Here is a 10,246-nt window from a genome sequence, read left to right as displayed (position 1 = left end):
CCTGTTCAGAACATGAGTTATAAAACAGTGGAAAACTATATTTGAGAAAAAGATATCTGAGTGAAAGTTGTGTTCACTTCACTAGACTGTTACCTGTAGCAACATCCATGGAAGCACAAAGAAACAAAGCATGGGGAAGATGTCAGTCAGCCTGTTCATATCAACTTTTACCTCCAAGAGCCACTTGTGACATTAATTTTTTAAAGAGGAGACTATGCCCAGTATGGGCTCTGAACATGAGGCACTGCTGGACCCCAGCTGATTGAAACATATGGAGCCAGAAGAAAAAAGGAATTTAGTCAACAATTTCCATCACTTCTGTGATGGAAACCCCCACCCCGCCCCACTCTCCAGCACCTGTGAAATCACAAACTGGATATTCCTTTAACAGGTCTGAATTGGCTGATATATATTCAATAAGTTTGTAAGACAGCAAGGAGAAGGCCGTGCAGCACCTGTGTGCTGCAGCACAGCGAGCAGACTGGGTACAAGCAACATGAAACAGGACTGCTCACCTAGGATTACAGAAAGGCTTTCAATGGAGTACAATTAAAATACAGTGCAAAATCCTGTATTTCTATGTACAGCAATTCTTCCCTGTGGAAGTGTCTGTCTTGCTGTAGTTCAAAGCCCTGTGTTTCATATGTGCAGTTACATCTGTCCTGCCTCTGAGAACACACTGACACCATCGAGGACCTGACCCTGAAGACACTCCATGGAGATAGCACATGAATGGGAGTAGCCACTAAATTAGAAACATTTGACTCTCCACTGCAGAATATACAGGGCAGAAATTCAGTAGTCATTTTATTAATGACTTCTAATAGCTAATTAAATTAATATCCTGAGATGAGTACAGATTATTGATTTGGATCATCATTCAAAACACTGCAAGTCCAAAGTCCCTCCACAAAGAATGGAAATTTTCCAGAGAGACCAAAGCATCTGGAGGGACCCTGGGCCACGACAGCACCAACCAGCTGAGGAGACACTGAGCATATGCAGCTCCAGCTCAAGGAGTGGGCTCAGCACTTGAGATGAATCTGCTGCCAAATGACAGATGTGTGCAGAGAAATAACATCCAGTGTGCACATTAAAGCTGGAATTCAGACCTACCATTTTCATAGCAGATATGAGGCAGATGACACTTAAGACAAACTGAGATCCCTCTTCTGAATTATTTGGCTTGCTTCTTATTTATTTTGCTTTATTCTGTACCAGCTCAATTTTGTGAGTCAAGGAGAAGCACAAATTGGAAATTCCTTGCAAATCACTTGGTCAGAGCTGGGCTACAGAGAGAGTCTTACCATGAATCTCTGAAAACACAGAACAAGGGCTGAATTAGCCCAGGAAAGCTCACCTGGAAGCAAGCTGTTGCAAGGGGGGCATCAAGGTTTGACAGGCAAGGGATGAGACTTAATTAAAGCTAGAGGCGGGAAGAGAGGAAGAAATTAAATGCTATTTGGGAACACATGAAACAGAAATTACTCAAAATATGAAATATTTATATTTTTTAGCTGTGAGGGGTTATTTGGAAATATTTTATTGTTCTTTTTCTGTCCCCTGTGCTTTTTTAGGAAGGGAGGAAATGTAGAATACTTCAAAGGATGTGAACCAGGAACTGGAGAAAAACTTGGTTTGGGTACATGTGTGTTACTCATGTACTTCTGGTCTTCTTTCATTCTTGAACCTGTTCCATCTGAGACTTGGATCTTACTCAAATAAAAAAGCCAAAACACACATTTAAAAGTGATGGGCTTATTCTCACTTCAAGTGCTGTAAACTCATTATAAGGGCACTGGATTTGGGGTAAAGCACTTTTCTCCTCTCGCTTTGAAAGCCCTCCTGTTCTGGGCTGAAGAAGGGATGTGTTACCATCCCTCCTGTAGGAGGTGTGGATGCATCCTTATTTCCTCTTCAGAGGTCAGCCTGCTCACATCATAGTTGAGCTGTGATATCCTCTGAAAAGATGAAGTATATGTGCATGCAAGCCCTCCTTTAGTTACTATGGAAAATGGATTCAGCCCATCCCTAGGCTGTCCAAGGTGTCAGGCTTACTGAATTATTGAACTTACTGGCTCCTTTGAGGATGCTTTCAAAATAGGTCTAGCTAGTCTTTAAGTATATGGAGATATGGATTCCCTATATTAAGCAATACTCATTGCAGTATCTAGGTTCTGTTGTTGTCAACGCTACTCTCCTTCCTTTAATCATTGCCATAGGAAATTCTGAAAAAATAAAACCATCCTGGATCTTGTTCCCTGTTCTCCAATGTTAACTTTGTTAAACTTAAATTATTTTGTAATTTTCTCCATAACCAGGTAGGCTACAAATTTTTGAGTGTGCTTCAAATGAAATCTTAAAGCTGGGGTCCAACAAACTTTATCTATCATAAGACATAGAGAAACTCATAGAAGTTGACAAAGCTGGAATCTTCATCCTAGAAGCGCATTGTAAAGGTTAAGTAATCATTGCAATATCCACTTCAGTAAATAGTATTATCTTCACACAGTGGGAAGGGCTCAATCCAGAAAGAGATGTGAGTACTACTGAGCCAAGTATGCAGTCTTCAATTCCTGCTGACTGCAGCCAGCCTGGAATTTCACTCCCTTGCAATGCTCTGCAGAGCAGAGTCCAACATAAATTCAGACCTGAACAAGTCATCAAACTGCTGTATAACTTCACACAGTGACACATTTGCTAAGGTGTTTAAAGTTTCTCTTCTATTAAATACCATAATTATTCATGCCAACCTGATTATTCACATAAATCAAGCCTCCGTTTAAGCTTTCCTTCCCCTGAGAACACTAAACACTCTTATGTGACCATATCTTTAAGTTAAATAAAGAATTGCAAATGCCTGTCTTCCAAAGGAAATGCTGTACCGATCCAGCACAGCCAGGGAACTACATTAACAGGACCCTGATAAAAGAGAGCAGCTTAAAGCAATACAGATAGGGCAAAATGAGAAGGTAGTCAAAAGTCCCCTCTCCCTTCTCAAAAATCCTAAAAATTCTAAAGTGCATTTAAAAAAGAAAATTCCCTTCATCACCCTCAAGGTGAACAAACACTTTAAGAGTTTTTTATGGGAACACCATACAAGTAAGGCCTCCAGCCAGTGATTTGAGGAATAAGGTAGTGCTGTAGGACTGTTCCAAGCCACTCACAACTTCAGACAGCAGAAAAAAGAAAGCTAAAGGACAATGAAAAGATGAACATAACCTACAATTTTTCTGTGATGGATGGTGCAACTACCATGCTGCAGAGAGCTGAATCTCTTTAAATCCATCAAAATATGTGCATAAGCATCTCCACTGGGGGTGAAAGCAATGCTGGGTGTTCAAAGCTAGATCACACATCTGAGTGGATGCAGGTGGCTGGACTCAACACTGCTGAGCACAGGTGATGCACCCTCTGCACCCCAAACCAGACCAGCACAGAGGTGCTCCAGCCTGAAAGAAAGAAAATTCCTGCTTATTCCCCCCAGGCTACTTACAGATAATCTCAAAGAAGCCTGGGGGTTCCCTTGCACTGCTCACCTCCACCAAGCCCACCAGCTGCTCCCTCATCTGCCCTGTCAGAGTCATTGACTTAGGAAAACAAAGTTAAAAGTTATTAAAATTAAATAAAAGCAGATAATCCTGACAAAGTACAACAGAGAAATGTGCACCCTTGTGCTGGGATATATGACAGAGAGTGACCTTTAGCAAGGCAAGAATATGTGTGTGTGAAGTTCTTGGTCTCCTAACCCCACTGAGCTCACCCTGGATGGCACAGCTGGCTCAGCCCAGCTGTACCCCCAGTTTCACAACTTGGCTGAGTCCATCTTCCTATGCCAAGTGTGTCTGGTCAGTTATATCCCCACTGGAATTCCTCACTGACTGGAACAGGTTATGTACCTGCTCATAAATAATCCCTTGAAATACAGATAGTTAATCTTTACAGGAATAAAAAGAAGTAATATAAGCTGTAACACGAGTTCTGGTTTTGTCATTTCCCGTATAAAACACTAGGCCAGCACTGAACAATTTTACAAACTTTCCAAGAGAACTGTCCATAAGCCAGTTCTTTTACCAGGTGTCAATACCAGAGCCAAATAAAATCTTTACACATTATATTGATCTGCATCTATCACATCTTGATCAAAGTTTCCTGCCTTCTGTTAAGGTGCTAATGATTTCCTAAGCAAAATCAAACACAGTTACTCAACTGTCTCAACAAGTTAGATGAAGTCACTTTAATTGCTGACTTTGATGCATCTTTTCTCGCATACTAATTTCAGCTAAGTAAGATGGTGCACACACATTAAATGATGAAGCAAGGCAAAAGCAGAGCTAGCTACAGGTAAGTTGGTAAAAGTCTTGCTCATTTCTAAGTCTCAGTTTTGGGGACTGACTTTCTGTCTCTGCTAAGACAGACCTGCTGCTCCAGAACTCATTTTTCAAAGCCCAAATAATTAAGATCCCAATGACAGTCACAATCCTACTAAACAAATAAAATCACTCTGTTTTTTCATACAATCACAAAATTATTGGTTTTTGCTCCTGCCTACTCCCCTTTTGCTCAGATCAGAGGGGGAAATCTGAGGAATAAGATCAAAACTTAAAATTTATAGGTTAAAAGTGTCTTTTTAAAACAGCTGTGGCACATGTTTGCCCTGAGATTTCCCAATGCCTCAGTCCTCAGCAGCATCTCCATTTGACATGACTCCATCTTTGCCTCTTTAAAATTTCATATGGAGGAGCTCATGTTTTCTCTCTGTGCTTGCAACGTGATGAAAAGGGAAAAATTAAAGGGAATGGGATCCTTATAGTAACATATATGTATTGTTATTGTTAAACCTGTGTCAAGAGCTCAGAACTTTTCATAGAAAAATTTGTACTTGGAGAAAATCTGGAAAGAAAGGGCTTGGACTTAGAGGGAATTTCATAAAATACCAAATTAAGATGTGTCAATTGGGTTCTTAAATTACACAAACCCAAAGCAAATAACATACATCAGTGGCTTGAAGTGCTCTTTTGTAATCAAATGATTTGTGTTTCAAACCTGAAATTTGACAAGAAATTAATTTCTTCATCAGATTTATTTTGTATGGTTTTTTTTCATTTTTAGAAAAAGATATATTGCATCGTAATGTAGTAGGATATAAATTATTATGACACACGTTTTTTAGTCTGTCTGAATTCCTTTTTTCTTTTCCACATTGTACAATATATTTCTCCAATTTTACAATTAGCATCTTGCAAATTTTATCTCTGACATGTTTGCCTAATATTTGGACGACTGCCATTGTGTGCACAAATTAGGCTGCCTCTTTTGAAGCGCCAAGCCCCTTATCCATTACATTTCCCATTGCTTTCAACAACCATTCAAGCTGGAGCAGAAGGGTCCTTCCTTGCCCTGTGCAGGACGAGGCCATTGGGTGACATGTGCACCTCGAGGGGTTGGGCCAGCCTGCCCCTGTTCTCACCAATACTGCTCGTGGACTTGCATGCCAGGCTTTGCACACAAGTATCATTTAAAGAATGGTTTTCAACTGCAGTACGAGGAGTTGAGTGCTCAGTACAAATCTGTCCCAGAAACACTCAGCATGGATTTTAAGCAGAGTGGATCAGCAGCTGGCGGCTTCCGAAAACACAGGGAAGCCTTTTCCAACAGGCACCTACGAGTAGTTATCATCTGGCAGGTGCTCTTAATTCACTTTCCTCCTTTTCAACTCCATGCTTGAGTCACAATGTTTTGTACCTGCATTGCACAACCTAAAAGTACACACAGCACCTTTGTCCCAGTGCAGGTGAGTAAGAGATTGGTCATCTGCAAGCTACAGCTTCCATTGCGCAAATGGTGCCGCGGAGGATGCGTGTGGGATATTGTTCCAATGCACACAGCTACCTTTGGGAAAGATCAAATGCACACTGTGTTACAACACCCATTTTTGCTGTGCTGTCATTTGATACCTCCAACTGATTCATGCTGATTGCCTCTGTTCTGCAGGTCCCCATCTCCCAGGCTGTGGAACAGCCCCGGCTGTTTCTGCAGTCTAAGGTAGGCAGGGAGCACTTCCCAGGGCAAGAGCAGCTTTGCCCAGATGTTCCTCAGTAGCAGAGATGGAGAAGTCCAGGATGGAGGACTTTACCAGCTGCAGACAATACACAGGCACACCTCAGCAGCAAGGTGGACAACTACTGAAATTGTGCCTGTGAAAAGCCTGCTGCAGAGCCCCCTTTCTGGTCTCAGGCTCCTCCTTTCCAGGTACAAGTACCTGATGCTGAGGACAGAGAGACCATTGCCAAAACAGATGCTTGATCAGAGATCACTGAGAACTCCCCAAAGTTCTCATACATTCAGTGACGTACATGGTGCAGGAAAAGGGAAAACAAAACCATTTTCCAAGACCTAGGACTCTAAAATTTCATTTTCTTCAGCCATAATGTTATTCTCATTATGACAAGTATGTAAAACTATTACCACGAGTCTAACCTCGTCAAACTTACTATCAATGCATAATATTTATTTTCAGTGGAAGGAGCACATCCTTGCCTCAAACAATGAGCATAAGAACTCTTTCAAGGAGAACAGAACAAGACATATTTTTATATACTACAGGCCAAATTACTTCCCTCACTGAAGGGTGTAAAAGTTTCCTAGAGAGGAATGAATATGTAGTGTTTTATTTAAAAATGATTTGCTATTCTGACATATAATATCAAAATCCTGAACCTTCATCATCAGAGTGAGACAAGCTGCATCTTTTTCCCTCCCTTTTTGTATATACTGTAGCCAGTGCTGTTACCATGCAAAAGGTAAATGTTTGTATTTCCCTCTATTCCATAACACTATTCATCGAGCTGTAACAACACAAGAGTCTACATAATCCAGGTTTGACTGAATGCATCGATTGTTCTTCATGCTCATGAGAGGCTTCACGTTTGAGGTTGAGAAATATTTCTACTGTAAACATCAGATCAAGGAGCACAAATTCAGCTTTCATTTCTCTCCATAGTGATTTTTGCATACAACTTATGACACAAAGGTGAGTCAATATGTAATACAGCAGCAACAAAATCTCTCAATAGAAAGAAATTCCATTTTGTTAATATTTCAGCTGCCTCTTTAAACAAAAGATATGCTGCTGTGCCTGTGAATGGCCAGTTCAGATGTAAGGCTCACAGTGCAACTGAACTGTCCTGAAGAAACACAGTCATGAAATTTCTTCTTGATAAACTTCTCTGAATAAGATGACCAAGAAAACTTCAGTTTCAAAGCTGTAAACCCTTACATGCATGTGGATGTAAGTATTATGGAGCAGAAAGTGCAGCTCTGAGACAAAACCTAATATGCCTTGTTTACTTAATGTGCTTGTGTTTTCTTCCCCTGTCAAAAGGGGCTTGGTCATTCATTAGGACATTCATTCAATTAAGTGATACTGAACAACCCTATGTATAGGTCACTTGTACAAATTACATATGTACACACTGGTTTGGTTTTTTTTGTATAGATATTGTGCCTATCAAAACCTTCTTAACAACCACATTGCAAGTTCTTACTATCTGCTTAAGATACTTGTTTTCGAAGTCTGATTTCCACTCTGATAAAGATACATAAAATTCCCAGTTCTACCCACTCATACCAACATGCCCATCTCAGTGCTGTGCATAACCAAAAGCCACTGAAATTTCACCTGAAATCCTTAATGAACCTCTTCACCTGACAGATGCTAGGATGCTCTCTTAAACTAAGTGATCATTAGCTTAAAACAATGTAGGAGACTCAACAATCCATTTTTCTTCTTGCATGTTAAATCATTGCATTACGTAGTTACAACAGTAAAAAGTCTGATTTCCCTTCATCAGCCATAGGTCTAAATCACTAAGTTTTTCTATTAAAGAGTCTCCCTAGGTACACCACTCTGTCACAGATCTGAACTCAAAATCATTTATTTAACATCTGTTTCACAATAATTTCTTAAAGATTTACTTCTTTCAAACACAACTGGGACACTTGATCCTCCCTTGTTTCAATCTGCAATATCCTTCAAAATAACAGTAAAAGATGTTATGAATACAAAACCAAAGCTGACACCAATAAATTTCAGTGACTCCTTTCTCTTGCCTTATTCCTGCTTGGCTGCTCCTAAAAGGAGATGAACTGTAGAGACACTCAGAGGCAATTTAGCGGTATTACAGAAGGACCCATTCAGTCTGGACTGAAAAGATCCTCTCAAAATCACAGGAAAACTTGGGGGTTTTTTTGGAGGGGGCGTGTAGTAAGTACAATTTCTCAAGTAAGAACCCCCAGATCACTGACAGAGCTATGCTTAGAGTGGAACATGCACCAGTGTCTGGCCCACTGTGCCTTCAGAGCAGGTAATGCATTAATGCAATCACTCTGTGTGGTTACTTCAGACTAAAAACCTGCTTTTCTTTCACACAGGAGGTTATCTTTGAAAAATTCATAGAGGGGATTGGGCTGCCTCCATAAAACCAATAATAAATTAAGAGTATGAAGGTTTTCCAGGTGCTTGACTTTTTTATGTCAAGCTACAATGGCATTGCTGTGGACTTGTCCTCTTTTTTTCCCCTGGAAATTTTGCCTGGGCTGAAGGTAAAAACTCTGGACGTTGTTCTAGGATTTCTGGCAACCCAGACATGACTAATTACTTCCAGACAGATGGACATGCAGAAATGCCAAACCAGTGGCAAGTGAGCAAATATGGACCAAGTGTCCAGCAGGAGCACCCAGCGAGGGCCTGTGCTGGAGGTACCGTGGATTTGCTGCAAATGCACAGAGCATCTGCATTTCACATCAGCACAGATTTCACTCCAGGAAATCCTTAGCAGAAACAGGACTGCCTGAGTTTGCTGCTGCCCTCCCTCTCCACCAGCAGACCTGCTCCAGGTTAAGCTGCCATCCCATCCCAGCCCTGGCTGTATCAGTCCCTGGAGGGCTGGGCTGCCCTGCCATCACCTTCACCCAAGCTCAGCATCCAGAGCAGCCACCTGCCCTGAACACACCGGGCTACATTTGCAAATAAAGAAATTTAGCTGGTATTGCAAATGTTAACATTTTATCAAGGGTCTTGTGAAGTTTATTGTTCTTGTACTTGAACTTCTAGAACCAGAGAATTGAGTGAGAATTGTAACTTTTCATTTTGGATAAAACATTTTCAGATTAGAACTCTGCAGTTGAAAAAGTGTAAGTTATCTGATGATCTGACTGGAGACTATCGCTTGTCCTAACACACAGAATAAAAGAGCTTTTAAATGTGACCTTAGAGACTTGAAAAGCATAGATATATAAAAAGAATTTGTATTTTCTTCCTTGTTAATAATTTTTAAGCCACTCCTAAAACCATCAATAACTTTGAAAGTCCACATCCTGCTGATTTATGACAATTTTGTGTAGATGAAAGTTTGATTAATTTTTTTTGGGGGGGGGGGGCTAGTGAGGTGATGGTGTCTTTGAAGTGTTAATAGTAATTGATGCACAAAACATTTTCCGAGATGGAGGCATTGGGAAATCATCACAAGTGCTTGTGCTGAGATGTTTGCCACTGTGAGTGCCTGACGTCCACTCCCTAAAGCTTGGAGTGTCCATTCCAGCTGGCTGCTAGGTTGCCTCTGTGCCAGCCTGCTACAATGCTTCAGCTGGGAGTGCTTTGGATTGAATGAGCATTCTCAGAGACCATGGACCCTCATAATTTGTGTCAAGAAACAAGGAGAGAGAATGGAGGAAGAAAGAAAAAAAAATGGTAGCTTTCTCAGTCCTATAGTTTCATGCAAGTCTTTGTCAGAGATGAAAACTATATGTTCATTTTTGTCCTTAATAGCAATGTTTGTGAGAAGAGATAGATTTTTAAAAGATTAGATTTTTAAAAGATTAGATTTTTAAATGTGAAGTAACTAGAAGTCTAAAAATGTTATATATATTAATTTAAATTATTATATAAATTTACGAACACAGTTTTTCAGGATTTATACAGATAATCTTTATAGGTGTTCCTTAAAATTATTCCAGATGTATCAGTTTACATATTTCTATTTTTCCAATAGTAGAATTCAAAAGTAACTAACTGAAGTCGGTGGTGACACATCAGCATAAGAATGGAATGAGTAAATGGAAAATCCATCACAACTGGAGTAAGGAATTAAATTTGGTCTTTCCTCCCTCAACCACAGCACAGTCATAGAGCTCCAGCCAAGTTAAGGTACTTAAGAAGGGAAGTGAGACTCACTGTATAATGAAA

The sequence above is a fragment of the Cyanistes caeruleus genome, chromosome 12, assembly GCF_971803275.1.
Source record: "Cyanistes caeruleus chromosome 12, bCyaCae1.hap1.1, whole genome shotgun sequence".
Classification (NCBI taxonomy): Eukaryota; Metazoa; Chordata; class Aves; order Passeriformes; family Paridae; genus Cyanistes; species Cyanistes caeruleus.
Note: the sequence above shows the minus strand (reverse complement) of the source record.